Raw genomic sequence first — 17,863 nt, 5'->3', positions numbered from 1 at the left:
AACCACACAGTGAGAGCATTCCTTTATACTTTACATGCTCTAACACTGCCCTATATACCTGAAGGTATGTGGCTGAGCTACGATATACTCACATACGTGGAATAAGGTATCACACTCGGAATGTATCGTAGACAAGTTAGTGATAGTTACTATGTTTTAGGACGCCGGAACATGTCTCTCACCTAGAACCTCTAAATGTTTTGCGTTATGTGACAATTCTCCATTAGGTTAATTGATGTTAATTTTAAGTTGATCTTGATTAAGAATTTGCCTTTCAAGGTTCACCATGTGATGTATTTTAAATTCCTAGAATGCAACTAATATGATAATCATTCTTTTCACTTAATTTTAACAATGAAAAAATTAGCTAGTAGGGATAGAGAAATCAAATTCTTTTAATGAAAGAACAAAGAACACATCTACGGAAATTTCCCTAAGTGGGTAGCTACACCTAGAATAACAGATTTAAAGCACTTAACCTTTTTCTATAGAAGATAAATAAGACAAGGGACCTACTTGTTATCTTTTTCTTTCCCTTTGTCTCCTTTGTATGGTTCTTGTCTCTCCTTCTCGAACTTAATCCACTCGAGAAGTACCTACAATCATAAACAGAGGACAAAAACCAATCAAATCAAGAGATCTATATACTATAAGAAAATGGAATCAAAATATTTACACATATAATCATCATACATAAAGACAAGAATATGGGAAAATATGTAAACAACTTTATTAAGTAGAAGGAGGAATTACAACCATGAAGTCTGATCCATTGTCACTCTTCCAGCTTGGGTTCCAACCAATGTCACATCAAAAGCACAACACTCTGGTAGCATAACAATACTTTCTTACAATCTCAATCCTCACACCAACAATATCTCCTTATAAATTCTCAAAGTCCAGCCCCTGATCACTTAGATGAGTGCTCAATTTATAGGAAAATGAAGGAGGTTTGGTTATAAATGAGGGTATTGAATGGTCTTCCAAGCTTAGAGTTAGATTCCATGGAGGAAGGGATGAGAGGATAGGAGGTTACTTAACTCATTCCCTATCCAATTTCGAGCCCATAGGAGATGATAAGTGTGGGAATCTTCTAGATGGCTCCAGAAGATAAGAATATTCCTAGAACCCTATGATGATTTCACTCAATCTCGCCCAGCGTAGGTCAAATTGGGCCTAAGATCTCTGGAAAGAACCCTAACATGGGCCTACCTACATTGAAGTGCACTTACCCGTGACCAAGTCTGTGCTGGTCCCTCAAGGAGGCATTTCTGGAGGGCTTCAGGCCAAGAAACTCTCAGGGAAGGAGGCATTCCAAGTGATGACTTGTATAGGGCATGTAGCAACTGAATTAGTGTTTGATGAGCCCTAATGGTACTGATATGAATGATGCGAGTGATGTACCCAAATAGATATGTATCACACCCCACTCTAAAAACCTCTCACCCCTTACACTACTCCTGCCATAACACATGCTCTCGATTACGTCACCCTCACTTCCGCTCCACCTTCAATTCCCTAATGCCACGTATCTCCTCCCACTTGATCTTGCTCCTGATTTTCTTCCATCACCAGGCCTCCATCGACAAAGAGCCAACCCAGCCATGGATGTCCACTCCCTTCCTCATAGTCTTTTCATTGCCTACAATCCCTAGCTACTATGTGGCCCATCATGCATGAACGGTTCTGAGAGAATTTGCCCTCTTACTTTCTTTTGTAAACAGAAATCATAATGGGATTTCAAGATTGATCAATGGGCCAAATCAACGAATGATTCTGCTCCATTAGATAGCAAGAGTGCTTTTAGGAATTTATTCAGCATCATGGTCATCAAAGGGGACAATGAAAAAGGAGGACATTGAAGGTGTTTTTCAACAAATATCTAGTGGCATGGTCATTAAAGAAAGAACAAGAAAATAGGGCAGAGAAATAGTGGAACAATCATGGCACTTTCAAACATGCTTGAAATAGAAAACAGCACGCCTATTAGCAAGATAAACAATAACACAATTTGAAAGGCTAGATGCACTGAATTTCCACAAATATAACACCAACACTAGAACAATTTCATTTTCCTGAAAAATTGTAACTGTTAGATAGGCTTTGTTCATACGACTTCCATTTGTATTTGAATTATTTTGTAACATAAATCCCGATGAACTCTTAAATTTTTATTAATCAGATAGGAACATGTCTCTAGAAAAATGGATTGAATCAGGCCTAGGTGGCAAGATATGTAAAGAGATCTTTCTCTATAAATAAGTAGATTTCCGAATCTATGAAGGGTTTATTTTGGAATGTGAGAAATTGGCCTTCTATAATATTTTGTCTTGTAATAGAAAATTTGTAGCACTCTGTTTTGTATCTGGGATTATTATTATGGCGTTTATGATTTTTTATTATGTTGTTATTAGTTTTATATAGTATTACTTGGAAATTTGTCATACAACTTCAATTTCTGTCATTTATTATGTATCATTATGGGTGTTCATTTGTATTAGTTTTATAGCCATATATGCCTCATCTTCCATTAAACAGTGTTGTTGACCATAATCTATTTTAATTTGAATCCATGCCCAATGGTGGCAGTCATCACATTTCCCTTAACCTACAAAATCACAAAAGGAGATTAGACTTAGCCATCTGAATTTTGAGTTTATCACAAGTCATTTTATAGATATTTGAGAGAGCCCTCTCAAATTGGAAGGACTAACTTCTAGTCTAAGGTTGGTTTGAAATAGTTACATTTCGTTGAAGTTTGATACAACCCAACCTACTCCAGCCAAGTGATGACATCTCTATTGGAACTAGTAATGCATCTTTGTAACTATCTATCTCAAGACTTTCACTTATTAATTTGAAGGTCTTAGAGCCAACACACTTTTCACGCATGTTTCATGGCTATTGTAATATTATTATTTATTTTTTTACGTTATATGTTTTCTTTCATATGTATTAGAGTAATGAACTAATTTGTTATCTTTAATACACACCTTTTTGAATTGTGTGTTTTACATTCTTTCACGATCGCTATTACTTTGAAACTATTTTTAGATTGATTAACGATTAGTTTTGTACATGCATGTGTGTTTCTATTATAATTGTACTATTACTTTTCTCTTAGAATCTCACTCTTTCACTCCCTTTGTGAAGGAATCCGAAACACATTACATTTGTATCTATCATAGGGCCAACTAAAATTCTTATCTCGAAAGTGCATGTATTCTCACTTAAGTTGTTTATTGTACCCAAAGAAATTATTGAAGATATGGTAGCGATGTCATTCTTTTGGATGGGACTCCTACTCCAAAAGATATAGATTCTAAATGGGACTTTGTATTGGGGAGATTCCTTAGCGTTGACAGGTTTCAAGCACCATAAATAGTACCAACATATTTTTTCCAAACACACTCACATATATATTGTAAATTTAAATATATTACTACCAGCAAACCAAACTACATCAGATTGTCAAATTACATCATACATCATCTACTACCTCCATGAATTCAAAGATGGGGGAGAATAACGAGCTTTTACTTTTTTCGCTTTCTCCTATGGACAACAGTCCATCCTACAAAACTATTTGACATAGTTAAGACTGAATCCACTTTCTCATTTTCTTGAGATATTTCCATGGCCTCCATTCTAGCCTAATTTAACATGTCTTCTTTTCCATTAGACTAGTCTGAGTCATGATTATAATTTTCCCACAAATTGTAGGCAATGTTGACGTTGAATATCTCTCCTTTTCCTTTGGCGAATAAATTTCCTCCACCAAAGGTTGTGTTGGAACTATTGCCGTCAAACCTATATCTTGAGATGCTAAGTTTTGACTTGATGTTTTCTACTGTCACAAGGTATTCTTCTTTTCATCTGCCAATTTCTGCACCTGCTCTTGGTTTTGTGTCACACCAGCCATGTTCATTTCTCTTCACATTCAGAGATCCAGTAGTCCCTTTAGGAAAGGGACATGCTTTTTGAATGTGCCTAGGCTATTAGCAAGTTCTACGCCTAAATGCAATGTTTTCATAGTCCAAAGGTTGGGAATACTCCTTATCACCCCACTTGAGGACAATTTTGTCTAGTAGTCCTTCTCTGTGATCCACCTCCCCACATATGCAAACATAATTCATGAAGGCCTTTGACAATTTTTCACTATCTACCTTGATATGGTTATCTATGGAGTCTCTAGTGTCCTCTAAGACCTCTAGCAAAATCCACTAAAGGGGTATCTTTGGGAGCCCTACGCAAACCGATATAGGAAAGGACTTCATCGTAAGATCGAAACCATTATTGATCGAAAGGCACACTCAACCCCAAAACTAGGGACCTTGGTCTAAAACCCTCTTTCAGTCTTCAACAACATAAACAAAAACTACAAAAACACATTTCGATCGAACAATAAATCTATATTTTGGGACCATCTATAATGAACGCAATCCCACATACATCACAAATGGCGAGGGACAAATATTGTTGAAGCAACAAATAATCACTTGGATTTTAAAATCTCCCATCCTTTTCCCATTGACAATCTCGTTCACATCTAATACAAGAGTGTTTGAAGAGTGATCTGCCACAAAGGCGAGGCGTGAGGGTTACTTGTGTGACATAGGATTGATATCCAACTTTAATGTTTCTTTAAAAGAAACAGATTTTAGAGGAGAGGATGCCACACCACTCTGGGCACCTCCTTTTAGCTTTGCAAACAAGCATGATGGTGGGGTCCTTTATTTCCAAACATATAATTAATATAAATATGAAAACTAAATAAATTTTATTAATAGACAATAATTAAATACAAGAAGATTCTATACATAATGATGTAAAATATATGTAAAATATAAAAAATAGTTTAAATTATGATTCATATTAACAAGATTATATTTTAGAATTTCATATTTAAATTTAACTAGTAAGCATATAAAAACTTACTACTTGCAATAATTTTTTTAATGTAAGTGTACTCTTTCTCTTTATATATAAAAGTATTGCCATGCATATAGTCCTTTCACTATAAGGACTAGTTCAAGTTGTTCTTGTGATTTTGATGAGGCACTTAATGGTTAAGAATAATGTTTTGGATGACTCGCCACCATTTTTCCATGTGCCATCAAAATGATCAAGGGGGCGCTAGCCGACACAGCTGTTGTTTGATTTTTGAAACCAAGTACATGCGATATTGGTTATGTTGGTTCTCATATATGTTGGTTTTTGTTGTTCTTCTTTACATGTATGTGGCATGTTGGTTATGTTCTAGTCCCTTGGTTATAGCTTGAGGATGATTTTTGTGGCTTGATTGTGATATCTATGCTATGTTAGTTATGTTCTAGTCCCTAAGTTGTAGCTTGAGGATGATTTTTATGGCCCTATGGCTTTGATGGTAATACCTTTCGGAAAGCCAATCAACTAGATATCAATATAAAATATTTTACTTTAATAGAAATCTCCAACATCAATTTACAATTTTTTTTTTTATAAAAATATATAACTATATGTTATAAAAAATTAATAAATTAAAAATTAAAAAACTCTTATAAATAAAAAAATAAAATTTATATAATTATAAATAATATTATTAAAAATGAATAAATTAAGTCTTAAGATTATCTGTATTATATTAATTTAGTACCCCATCCTATTTCATCTTGAACGCGAAAATAGTTATGTATCAGGAAGATATGTTTCGTTTGGTCTTTCATTCAAATAGTTTTGGTTTTTTATTATTTTTAGTTTTGATTCTCAAATAAGTGTGCCATGGCATGGTTCTAACACGAACAACAACTAAAATTTCACACGTTCGAATTTATCTGATATGTCAAGGTTCCATATTTTGGCCATACCCAAAAATGAAGTGTCGAGTTTTATTTATGGACTGTAAGATGTCGAGATTGTTGTATTTTGACCAAGCGGTGGCGTGGATAATAAGCCTGACTCAGCACCATTAAAACAGCGGTGGGGTGGATAATAAGCCTGACTCCGCACCATTAAAACAAGCGGTGGCCTGGATAATAAGCTTGACTCATCACGGTTAAAACAGACTGCGGCACACCCGCACTCGCAGCCGCAGAATTACTGACTTACCGCTTTATCTTTCAGCACTTCTGGTATACCATACCGTTCCTCATCTCATATTCTCATATTGATGTCAATTTTTCTCAGTCAGAAATTCAAATTAATTTGGAAATATAATTTTTGCTCGTTTGGATTGTGATTTTTCTAGATAAAAAAGTTTGTTTTGGATTGTGATTTTTCTAGATAAAAGAGTTTGTTTTTATTATTTAGAAGTTGTTTAGATGTAGTAAAATTTTAGAATATCTCAACTAAATAATTGTATCCAAAATAATCTACCTAAAGAACACTGTTTATATATAACATTATTTGATTAATCCACATTGTAATCAATTTTTCAAAACATTATCGTTCCGTTTGTACCGCAGACTGTTTGCATCGGCCATCAGTGAGAGAGATCCACCCATCGAATAACAATGGAAGGACTGATACCATACGTTTACAGAGCTATTGTTCGATACAGGAAACGACAAATACGGCATAGCAGCAGCAGGAGGCATCTACTATTATCATCAGTCGAATCTTCGAGTAGCGGAAGATCATTCGGGAGGGATCATATCAGGCATCACGATAGAGAAGAATTGTGTTACATCTCGGGCAGTTTTGATAACCTTGCGCCTCAAAACATTCAGCTAAAACCAAGACACCGTTATCGTTTGAGCAAATCTGTATTGCATCGGCGGGCAATCTCATGTTTTAGATTCTCCAGCAGAGCTGTACCATGCCTGGGGAAACAGTCTATAAAGAAAGACCATCCAGCCTACTTTCCCGACGCCAATTCTTTCCACTATCGTCTATAGTTCTGCTTTATATTCTTATTGTTGCAGTTAGTATTGCATTCTTTTGTCTTCTTATTGTTGCAGTTAGTATTGCATTCTCTTGTGAAAAACTATGTTATGGGGTGGATTGCTGTGGGAGATATATGAAAACATTCCCCTGATAAAAAAAATTGTGTTTTTTATTTATTTATTTGGGGGGTGGAATATCCCGCCATTTCTTTCTGTAGTTTCCATATAAATCTTCTACAAGATTGTTGGACACAAAACATACAGTTGCAAATGCACAGAATACATAAAAATGACCGTGTTAATATGCTTTTCAGGATAGAGTGCCAGAGGTAGGTTTTTGAATGACAGGTTGGGTTCCATCTTTAAGATTAAAAATGTTCTTCTATTATTTTTTAGGCGTAGTATAATTTTCAGATTAAACAATCTTTCTCAATGTTTTTTTTCAGCTTTTTTTAATCTTATATTTATTTTTCAAAAAATTGAGTTCTAGTTTACATTATAGAATTTTTGCTTTTTAGGTTATTGAATTCATTACATCTAAAAATATGTTTTGAACAACAAAAAATCATAATCTTACTTAATATTGTATGGTGTAATCCAGTGAAAAAGATTATTTCATACATAACATCCAAAAATGTATTTTAAACAACAAAAAATCATAATCTCACTTAATATTGTATAATAAAATCCAGTCAAGAAGTAAATTTGATTACACTTTTTTTTAAAGATATTTGAAATATTTATTTTTTACTTTTGCTTTTGATGAATGGAAGATATTTAATATAAATGTTGTGATTTTTTTTTTATCGTTAAAACTATGCTACTTCTATTATTTACAAGCGGAAACAGTTACATCCAGGATTACATGTCCCCAGGGGCGAGGGCTGGTCCTCTGGTTTGATAGTGCTTACAGAAAACTTCACTTTCAGGGATCTTCCAAAAACTACTAAACGCCCACGCAGGGGCAACACCCTTTTGACCACTAACCCATGCAAGGGCGCCATGACTGAAACTAGCAACCCACGCAGGGGCTGTAAGCTTTTGCATCACAGAAAAAACAAAATTATAAATACTGCGCAGGGGCCAAGGAGAGAGAGAGGAGTACTTCAGCAGTATTCTTCGCGCGGGCACATTCGAACATAGAGTAACAAAATTGGGTGGCCAAACCATGACATTTACAGCGTAATTAAGCACAGGTAACAAGAGTAGCAGTTCACAAAAAGAACCTGAGAGTTGTCGGAGGGCCGAAGCATGGTGGAGCCGGCGCCTATTCAACCGAATCCTCGTCCTCCGGGTCCTCTTCATAAATCCAGTACTCGCCTTCCGGTGGAGGTCCCCAATCGACTTTGGCTTTGCCTGAAGCTGGCGCTGGCTGAGACGAAGGTTGCACAACATTCGTTCCAGGTGGTGTCTCTGCTCTTTCCTCAGCAACTCTGGAACATTCAGCATGATGAATTTGGGCGTTGGGTAATCCTCCCACCTCCTCTTTCGGTTCCTCCATGAAGAGGACCAAAACATGAGCATTGATGTTGGAATGACATTGCGCACATCTGACAGTGAAGACCGTCGTTCCGAACGCAGGTAGCGGAGCAGAGCTTGAGTCCGGTGATCTTTTATCCATGAATTGGGACGGTCGAATGGGGTGTGCACCTGCCGACTGGTGGCATGAACAACGACAGCAACATAGAGGCGGATTAGCATCCAGGGGATGAGAAGTGCCTTCCCTTCCAGTGCCTCGACGGCTAATGAGCCTCTGTCTTGGCGCCATTCCCTTCTTGAAGACCAATGAACGTGACAGTGCTGTGGAGAGGGATATGAGGGATGTGAATCCGCTCTTATCCTCCCTTGCAGCCCTGTATCTACCTGCAATTGCCCCGGAGAGCTCGTGAACCAGCGCTTGAATGCCTGACAAACTGAGGCCTGAATCCCCAAATCGATCCTGAAACATTGCAAAACATTCCCTTCTCCATCCATACTTAATCTGCTCTGGATTGCCTCGGGGTTGGAGTGCCTTAACTTCCATCTGAAACCGTTTAAGTCGCGCAGTATCGACAATGAATTGCCGTCCCCTTTCCCTTCAGCTCTCACGCTTGCCATCCAGGGCGGCGTGGAGCATTTAAGGCCTCTTCTGTACCTAAGACCGCCCATGTTGAACATCTAGCGGGTCATTCATATGCGGTGTGGCACCCGCATCCGGGTAATATAAATGTTGTGATTAATGAAATGTTAATTGATATTTATATTTATATTTTGGTATTTAATAAGAAATTGAAATTTAAAAATTAAAAATTCTATAATTAGTAAATAATCAATTATTATTTAAAATTTGATTATTATATTTAGTAATAAAATTTAATTTATTATATAATTAGGTGTGTTTAATTTAGAACACTAGAATCCTAAATTAACTATGAATAACTAATAGGTGCATGACAGAAATTTAACATTAATGGAATATTTAAGAAATATTTTATTAATAGCTTTTCACTTGTCTTGTGATTATTGTATGATATACATCATGTTGAAATAAAATTATTATATTAGTATATGGTTCAGATATTCTCTCAATTAAATGGATTATGTAACTCTTTTACATTTTTATATTGATTAATGTAATAATCAATATAAATTCATCACTATAATAGAAATGTTCCTATTAATAAAAAGAGATTATTCTTCAATTTCACATTTAAGCATTATTTTAGTAACATTTATCTTACACCTAAAGCTTTCTACCCAATTTTTCTTAAACTTGAGATTCTCTCAAATAACACTATCTTATATTTGCAACAAAATTTAGCCAATCCATTTCTAAAGTCACAATATATTTATTTACTAATTTATCAATAAATAATTCTCTAAATTCTTTAAACAAAATATAAACCAAATGCTGAGTGACGTAATATTTATATTCATAATTCAATAGCTGTTAAGCTCCTAAACCAATTATATGTAATCCGATCATGATCCCTCTCCTTTTTAGTTATTAAAATTACTAAAAATGTATTCAATACTTTTTAAAAATCATAAAATTTAAATAGTGGTTAAGTTTCCAAACCAATTTTGAAAGCTTAAATATATATCACAGTTACTCAAATCATAAATTAGACATATCGGTTATAAATAAAATTTAAAAATTAAAAATTAAAAATTATCGAAAAAAATTATTATATATTATAATTAATAAAATTCAAAAATATAAATTATCAAAAAGAAATAATAAAATATTATATATTATAATTTTGATGAGAAAATTCAAGATAGATATGGACAGCTATTTGGTTTAGTTTTTTAATTAGCGATGGTTAGAACTTCCTATTATTTAAAGAAAGTAAACCACAGAGAGATCCCACAAGTAAGCAGATCGACTATTAAACCGTAAGAGATGCTAGAAGCTGTGGTTATATCTAGAATTTTTAGAATAACTGAGTAAACCACAGAGAGATCCCACAAGTAAGCAGATCGACTATTAAACCGTAAGAGATGCTAGAAGCTGTGGTTATATCTAGAATTTTTAGAATAACTGAGTAAACCACAGAGAGATCCCACAAGTAAGCAGATCGACTATTAAACCGTAAGAGATGCTAGAAGCTGTGGTTATATCTAGAATTTTCAGAATACCCAACAGTTATGGTGCTGAGGGGCGGGGAACTGGCTGAGGCCATGGCATCGGCATGTTGGAAACCTCATAGGCTCGATATCAAATTCAATTTTGGTAACCAATACGTCGATAAAAAACAAAAAATTATATAATTTTCTTTGATCGTGGGAAAAAACCAAGATTCTAAATATTATAGCTCTACAACTAGCAATTGTCCCAAAAGGTACAAAGAGAGGCCGATAGGATTAGTAAAAGGAAGAAAGTTCTATAGATAGTCAAGCATATATGAAGTTCAGTAGTGACGAAGGCAATAACCACGTTGACCATCCTGTACCAGTGCATTTGATATTAAAAGAACAAAACCAAAACCAAACCATTCATATCAATATAGTAAGTGTAGAACGCGTTCATACTTAAAGCTCAATAGATTCAATAGATTATTGGCAAGACGGTTTTCTTTTTAAATAAAAAGTAAATTACAACGTTGTACATGGTAAATGAAAAGTGGAGAAATTTGTGACTGGTTGACACAAAAAAGTAGCCTTGTCGCCTTGTCTATAGATGAACCAAAAAGTAGTAAGACAAAAATCCCTCAGAAGGAGAAGAAAAAGTACATTATGTAATGTGCATAATTTCTATGTATATACGCTTGCTTGAGAAAGAACCAAACATAGAAGAATTAGACTATGATGTTTTGAAAAGCAGTGATATTGTATGAAAAAATGAAAAACAGAGTAAAGTTGCTCAGAACTTCATTAATACTTTTGGGGACTTCTTTCAAAGTTTTAAGACTTTTTTATGTACAACAAATCCGTTTCTCTTAATGAACTGCACTATCCAAATTTGGTGTCGTTTCTGGACAGTAATATTTCTGGTACAGAAATGGTATGGAAATGCGACCAACATGCAATTAGCCTTTTCTAAAAAAAATTAGTCTCTGCACCTGGAACCAAAGTTTGAGATCTTCAACGGGCACAAGATTGTGAATTTCAGCGTTTTGTTGCTTGGTCGAATTATGTGGTTGAATATCCAGTAATTTGTGGGGCCTTTAAAATAGCATCTTTATTTTTCAGACCAAACATCCTATTTTACTTGGCAAACCTTCTCAGCTTGTTGCTACATGGCTCATCACCTTTCTTTCAAGAAAAATGAATTCCCCGAACTGTTCCATTAATTTTTAATAGGTCTTGATTCTCCCAAACACAAATTTCAAACATGGCCTTACAGATACACAAAAATTTGGCCATATGCTTTTTCAATATCACCACTATAAACAAATAATAATGTATTAAAAGTTAGCAATTGTCTATGAAGGGATAAGGTACACAAAAAATGACTTCAACTTCATAACATGTAGCAATTGAACTTATAGGACCGTTGGCCTGCAATATAACCTTTATTAGCTCTTCAAGTGTACTAATTTCTGACATCTATTTCTCTTCATCACTGCAGGTTACTGAGAGTGGAAGGCAGGAGCGCCATGTAGTTGCCACTGTTGGTAAATTTTCTGTCATCTGGCCAGAATGGGCTAAAAAGCTGCTATTGCTACAAGATTGTTCCAAAAGATGTATCCATCCCTTACATCCCTGTTCAGAATCATCGTTCAATGGTACCAGAGAAAGAGCTGCTAAATATAGCTGCTAATCTTGCAGCCTGCTATAATTTTATTTATATCTGTTATAATTTTATTTATATCTGTTGCAATGTTTGTTTTTCTTGCTATGTCATCTCATTTTGAACTAAAGGAACAGGTGCTTAGGACATTTTCAGGCTATACAACTCACAGGAGGCTTACAATTAAGGCCCGAGTCATAAGAGATGGAAATCTAAGCACTTCATCAAGTTGGAGGCAACCACATGTTTGAGAGATCCAGAGTCTGCAATGAATTCACAGGATCGAGCAAAAGTATGCTAAATTTAAATGTAAGTACTTGTTTGTTGTCAGAATAAATTTTCTCACTGCAAGAGGGGCAGTTGACAGCAAAAATTGTCAATTTTGATACAGATTGGATTGCCATGCAGTACCATATTCTTCTACAGTTCGTTACAGTAAGGTTGGAAAATTGTAAAAGGAAGGTGACTTAGCAAAGGCTTTGATGATGTCAACATCATAAGAAGGCCAACATTTCGCTTTGATGTCTTGGAATAGCCAATCATCAAACATGACCTGTAACAAATTTCGAGTCGAGTTGTTTGATCTGCTTTCATTAGATGCCAGATAGTGGCAGGGCCATTGAATTATGAATATTTTGCCCATATGCACCAAACATAATTTACAGGCTGATATAAGAAAAGAATGCACAAGTAATTAAGTGAGTATTAAGTTTGTCCCAATTGTGTCCTGGAAAAACAGCAAAATATGCCTCTGAACAAATTTCAAAAAAATTTAAGCAGCTAGTACAGACCTCCCAAGCCATGGTGAGAACATATCTGTGCCTAATCAGCTCCACACATTACTTATTGCACAAGTGAAAACATACCCTCACCGATATCGCCAACCATTTTGAAATTGAAAACATCAATATTTGGAAATACAGAAGCCCTTACTTTGAACTCCCAAGAGGTTCTTTTAGAAAATTGTAAATAGCGATGGATAAGAGAAATTTGCAAAGGACAAATGAATCTGGAAAATACAAATTTGCAACTCATTGGGATACCTGGTTAACTATGTGGACGAGCCGAAGAGAAAAAGAACCATGTGTGTCATGATTTCATACAATATCTTTCAAATTCGATAAAAAAACCAAAATATGGCTTCTTATCATTTGTAATCTTGACATTATTGGACATGGCAAATTGATATTGGAATTGGATTTTTGTCCATATCTGCAAATTTCTAAGCAATTGAGAGTTTAAGAATACAGATTAATAGCAGTGTGCAACCCATTGTGAGTGTCTGGAGCATCTTCTAAAGCTGAACATCCAAATGATATAAAAGTCAAGTATGTGAATGTGATGAAAGGCTAAAATGCTGACATGTTTTTGTTGTTTAATGTAGAAGGAATCTTGCCATTTGGGCTCTAGAGCCCAACCTGCTCTCTCTTATTGCAAAACACAGAGCATTTAACCAACGAAAAAGCACAAAGCAGTGGACCATGTACTCGATTATTCTTTGTTCATACCACAGTGAACTGTTCTATCAAGTACGTGAACCCCTGTTGTGGGGTATACTGCTTTCAATTGGAAAACAACTTATCTCAACTACCTGGTTAACCATTCAGAGAACAGAAAATGCACCGTGTTGTGGATGCCTTAAATTTAGTAGACCTTGGCCATACTATCTTATGAAGTATGGCTGTGCTGGCTATCAGATTATTTTAGGATTGTGATTTTGGACACCAAGGTTTAGATTATTTCTTTATTATGGTGGCTGTAATGAATGATTTTATATTCCATTCATTCTTACTGCATTTGGATAAATGCCTTTATTACTTTTTCAATAGGTTGTTGTAAACATCGACCTATCTAAAGTGAGAAACGTTTTTCTTTATAAAAAATGTTGTTGGTTGATTCATAAAACCCAAAACAAAGAGCAGTGGACCACGTAATTGAATACTTTTTGTTCATACAACAGAGAACAGTTCTATTTAAATAAAAAATTCAAACAAATCTCATGAAATTATTCGGAACATATATTCAAATTGGGCTGTAACAAGCACTCGTCGTCCAAATGGATTTTCACATTCAAACTGTTATTAAGAAACTATTTAAATATAAAATTCAAACAAATATCATGAAATTATTCAAACAAATATCATGAAATTATTCAAACATACATTCAAATTGGTCTGTAACGAGCTCTTGTCGTCCAAATGAAAACTCCACTGCCAAATACATTATCTTATTTAGCTATTACAGAGCTCCCTGTTTCAGATTGATAATGGGTACTCTCTCCCGAACAGGATTTAGAGAAAGCAGCGAAACTTCAATTATAAAATATATTTATGATACATAAAATAAACATTGAAAACTATTAAATTAGAATTTTTTATAATCAGGCACTACGATTCCTTATATTACAAATCCCAATGTATTTATCTCAATTTACTCGAAATTTTATCGATGAGAGAACTATAGCCAATTATGGTTTTTTATATATGAGCAGGTTTGGGCTTGTTTGTGCTTACTGCCAAAAGTAATAAGAGTTTGAAATCACATGACAAATAGTCATATGTATATCAACTGAATGTCTAAATCACATCTGGAAATTTTATTATTTCGCGTTACTTCATCTGAATCAGAAATAAATTGAATGCATAAAATAGAATAGCAACTTGTATGCAGTGTGCACTGAACAACACAAAATTGTATTGATATTCTCAGTTTAGGGTCACAGATGAGAACAGCGATAAATTTGTATGCACGGAACAACAATTTGTATGTATATTCTCAGTTTTGGGTCACAATATGCGGTTAGCTGAGATTCAGAAACTCGTTGAGTAATAATGAGATTAATAACAGCAACAGCAACATATACGCACACAACAATTACCAGATTACTTAAATAGTTGAGGGGAGAATGAGATTTAGTCCATTTATGCACAGAACAACAACATACCTACCCTCATTGGATATGGGTATTAACTTTTTTAGGGTTTCAACAAGCGAGCATTGAACTGTTTATTACAAAAACCAAAAATAATGGGATCTGCATGTGCTGGGCACTTCAAGGCCGCAGGAACATTTCCCAGAGGGATCTTGGTTATATTTTCAAATTCTGGAGGCATTTCTGATCAAATCAGATCCAGGTGTCTGTGATTCTATCTTCTCTGCCAAAAGGCTTCGGTAATGCTCACATATACACATATATATAATCGGATCATGTTAGGAACTGCCATTATCTGATGGATAATATGAATGACACAGAATAGAATCGCAAGACAAGCGGAATATTAGCTCCTCAAAACTTTACATGTCAGGATGGCAATGGAATGTGATTTGTTACAGAAACAACAAACTTGATATACACTTCTTCAGGCAACAACTGGTATTTAGTTTCCAGCTGCACACAAATTTTCATCTCCAACACAAGTTCAAATTCTAAATTCAATTTCTCAACCATGCTCTGATGTTTATTGTGTTTTGCATATACAAGACCATTTTCACCTTATTTGTGTCTTCTAGTTTTTCACAAAATGTGGTGTGGCTTGCTTCCCAAATACTGCAAAGGAAGACTCGCTCAAAACGATTTTATATAAAAATGCCATGTGCCTTTTAGGAGGGTGAAATAGTAGTGAATCCTAAAAAATGAACTGCATCTATTTATCCTGAAACAATAGGGCGTGTGGAACTAAAATAGCAATAATTCACATGCCAAACAAATAAATGATTAAATTAGTCAATTTGATATCCTCTCCTCAGTGCACTAATATTTCCAATTTGGGTGAAAACATTCACTATCAACTCCACAGCATCATTCATATTTGGACTGCAATATAAAATGCTAATGGGATTTGTGGCTAATTGTGGGTTTGGATAGTAGATTTCCTCATTGTCATACAACAGGAAAACCAGTGTCAGAGTAGTCATTTTTTCAACAACCATCTCTAACAAAATATGAAGTAACAGCCATACTGGGCAAGATGAGTTTTCATATAATTGTAATGCGCTGGCATTGGTCCATGAATATTCTGCGGCATGCTCAACGAAAAGAAATGATTGTGGCAAATAAGATCGCTCCAGTGCCTCGAGCAACAAACAAAATAAAAAATATCACTTTGCAATTTTTCCTTCACTGAACATTGAAACACAGTGATCATCAACATGAAAGAAAAGTGATGCGCAATGAACACAAATGAAATTGCTTCAAAAAAATGTTTCCTAGGTATTCTTGAACATGAATCCTGCTAAAATGTTTCCTAGGTATTCTTGAACATGAATCCTGCTAATACCAGCCGAGAAATCCCCAAAACAAGAAGAATGAGCATTATGAAAATCTAAGACCATTTATGATTATAAGGCCAATACATCTACAATTTGGAGGAGCAGCTGACCAGCCGCAATGGGGCCAATAGGAGACACTGAGCTTTGCCGCCGCAATAACAGAGCTGAAAAGTTCATTTGACTTTCCATCCAAACCAGTTCAATATTTGACCATATTGAAAGGTCTTCTTCCACCACTTCACTTTTCAGGAGGTACCGAACAATCACATCCATAAGCCTTACCCTGTTAACTGGTTGCAGTGAACCAAAGAAACATTATATAGAGTTGTTATGCCTAGAAAAGCAAGGCTTTCCGCCAGAAAACATAACCTAAAGGAATTTAAAGAAATAAAAAGAACTAACCTACATCCATTTTAAGCCCCAAAAGATTATTTTATCTTTTATGCCGATTTATTTCGAGGGTTAAACAGGTTTAACAAGTACCTATAGGATTGCTCATCAATAAAATCTACACATATCCGTCTTAATCATTAAACCTTTGGACATCCAGAAGTTTAAAGAGCACAATAAATCGGGATTTCAAAGCTCAATACATCAGGGTTTGAGAGGGATCTATACTAATAAGTGTAAATAGAACCTACAAGTAATTCATGAAGAAGTACAGGTTTACCCTATTGCACGCCTTGAGCTCGAAGACCGAGATGAAGGTAGCCCACTGATTCCTCTTATCATGAAGCGAAAATGGCGATATTAACGGAGGAAGTGCTAAATACACATTTTGCAGAGAAGTTATGTTCTTTCCCTCCCGCTATATTCTTGATAGTCCATAAAGATTCGCAATCCAGGAGAAATAAGACGGCCGTGTCCTTCTTGCTGCTGCGGGAATATGCAGTGATGGAGGTGGAGGGGGGTTTTTCCTTCTTGCTGCTGTGGGGATACGCAGTGGAGGTGGAGGCAGGGGTTTTCCCTTTTCCTGCTGTGGGAATATGCAGTTATGGAGTTGGAGGCGGAGGAAACCCCAATCGCAAATTCACGATGCTGTGGGAATATGCAGTGGTGGAGACGGAGGCAGAAGCGGAGGGAGAGGAAACCCTATTCGCAAATTAACGATGGATTGAATGCAAATGGCGATCGCCAGGTGTCAGCGTCAGAAGGAGAAGGACGACGAAAGGTCCCTTTCAAAGGAAGGCCTATCGGCCTAAATATTAATATGAACTGATTACAACAAAATAGTAAATATTTTGATAAAATATAAAACATTACAATTATATATATATTTTTAATAATAATAAATGTTATATATATATATATATATATATATATATATATATATATATAACATTTTTATAATATGTATATTTTTAGACTATATGTAATTAGATATTGTTATTTAATAATTATTTATTATTTTATTTTAAAAATTATAAAATTCTTTGTAATATATATGGTGATGATGATAAACATTTATTAAAATATAAATTAGTTGATCAAATTTTAAAAAATCTAAATTATTAAT

At 35.0% G+C, this 17,863-nt stretch overlaps 2 long non-coding RNA genes across 2 annotated transcripts; one reads left to right on the top strand and one right to left on the bottom strand.

Annotated features, from left to right (window-relative positions):
* Positions 1 to 11,545: 11,545 nt before the first annotated feature.
* On the top strand, positions 11,546 to 13,106 carry LOC149194921 (uncharacterized). Its single transcript, XR_016255125.1, has 3 exons — positions 11,546 to 12,073; positions 12,235 to 12,387; positions 12,470 to 13,106. It is a non-coding gene; the product is annotated as an uncharacterized LOC149194921 (long non-coding RNA).
* A 3,060-nt stretch (positions 13,107 to 16,166) lies between these two features.
* Positions 16,167 to 17,548, bottom strand: LOC149194920 (uncharacterized). The gene is made up of 2 exons (XR_016254577.1): positions 17,018 to 17,548; positions 16,167 to 16,637 (listed from the first exon to the last, which is right to left on the bottom strand). It is a non-coding gene; the product is annotated as an uncharacterized LOC149194920 (long non-coding RNA).
* Positions 17,549 to 17,863: the final 315 nt, after the last annotated feature.

The sequence above is a fragment of the Pinus tabuliformis genome, chromosome 2_2 (assembly GCF_031772625.1).
Source record: "Pinus tabuliformis cultivar Carrire ecotype Pingquan chromosome 2_2, CPIR1, whole genome shotgun sequence".
In the NCBI taxonomy this organism is placed as follows: Eukaryota; Viridiplantae; Streptophyta; class Pinopsida; order Pinales; family Pinaceae; genus Pinus; species Pinus tabuliformis.
Note: the sequence above shows the minus strand (reverse complement) of the source record. Positions and strands in the feature narration are given on the sequence as shown.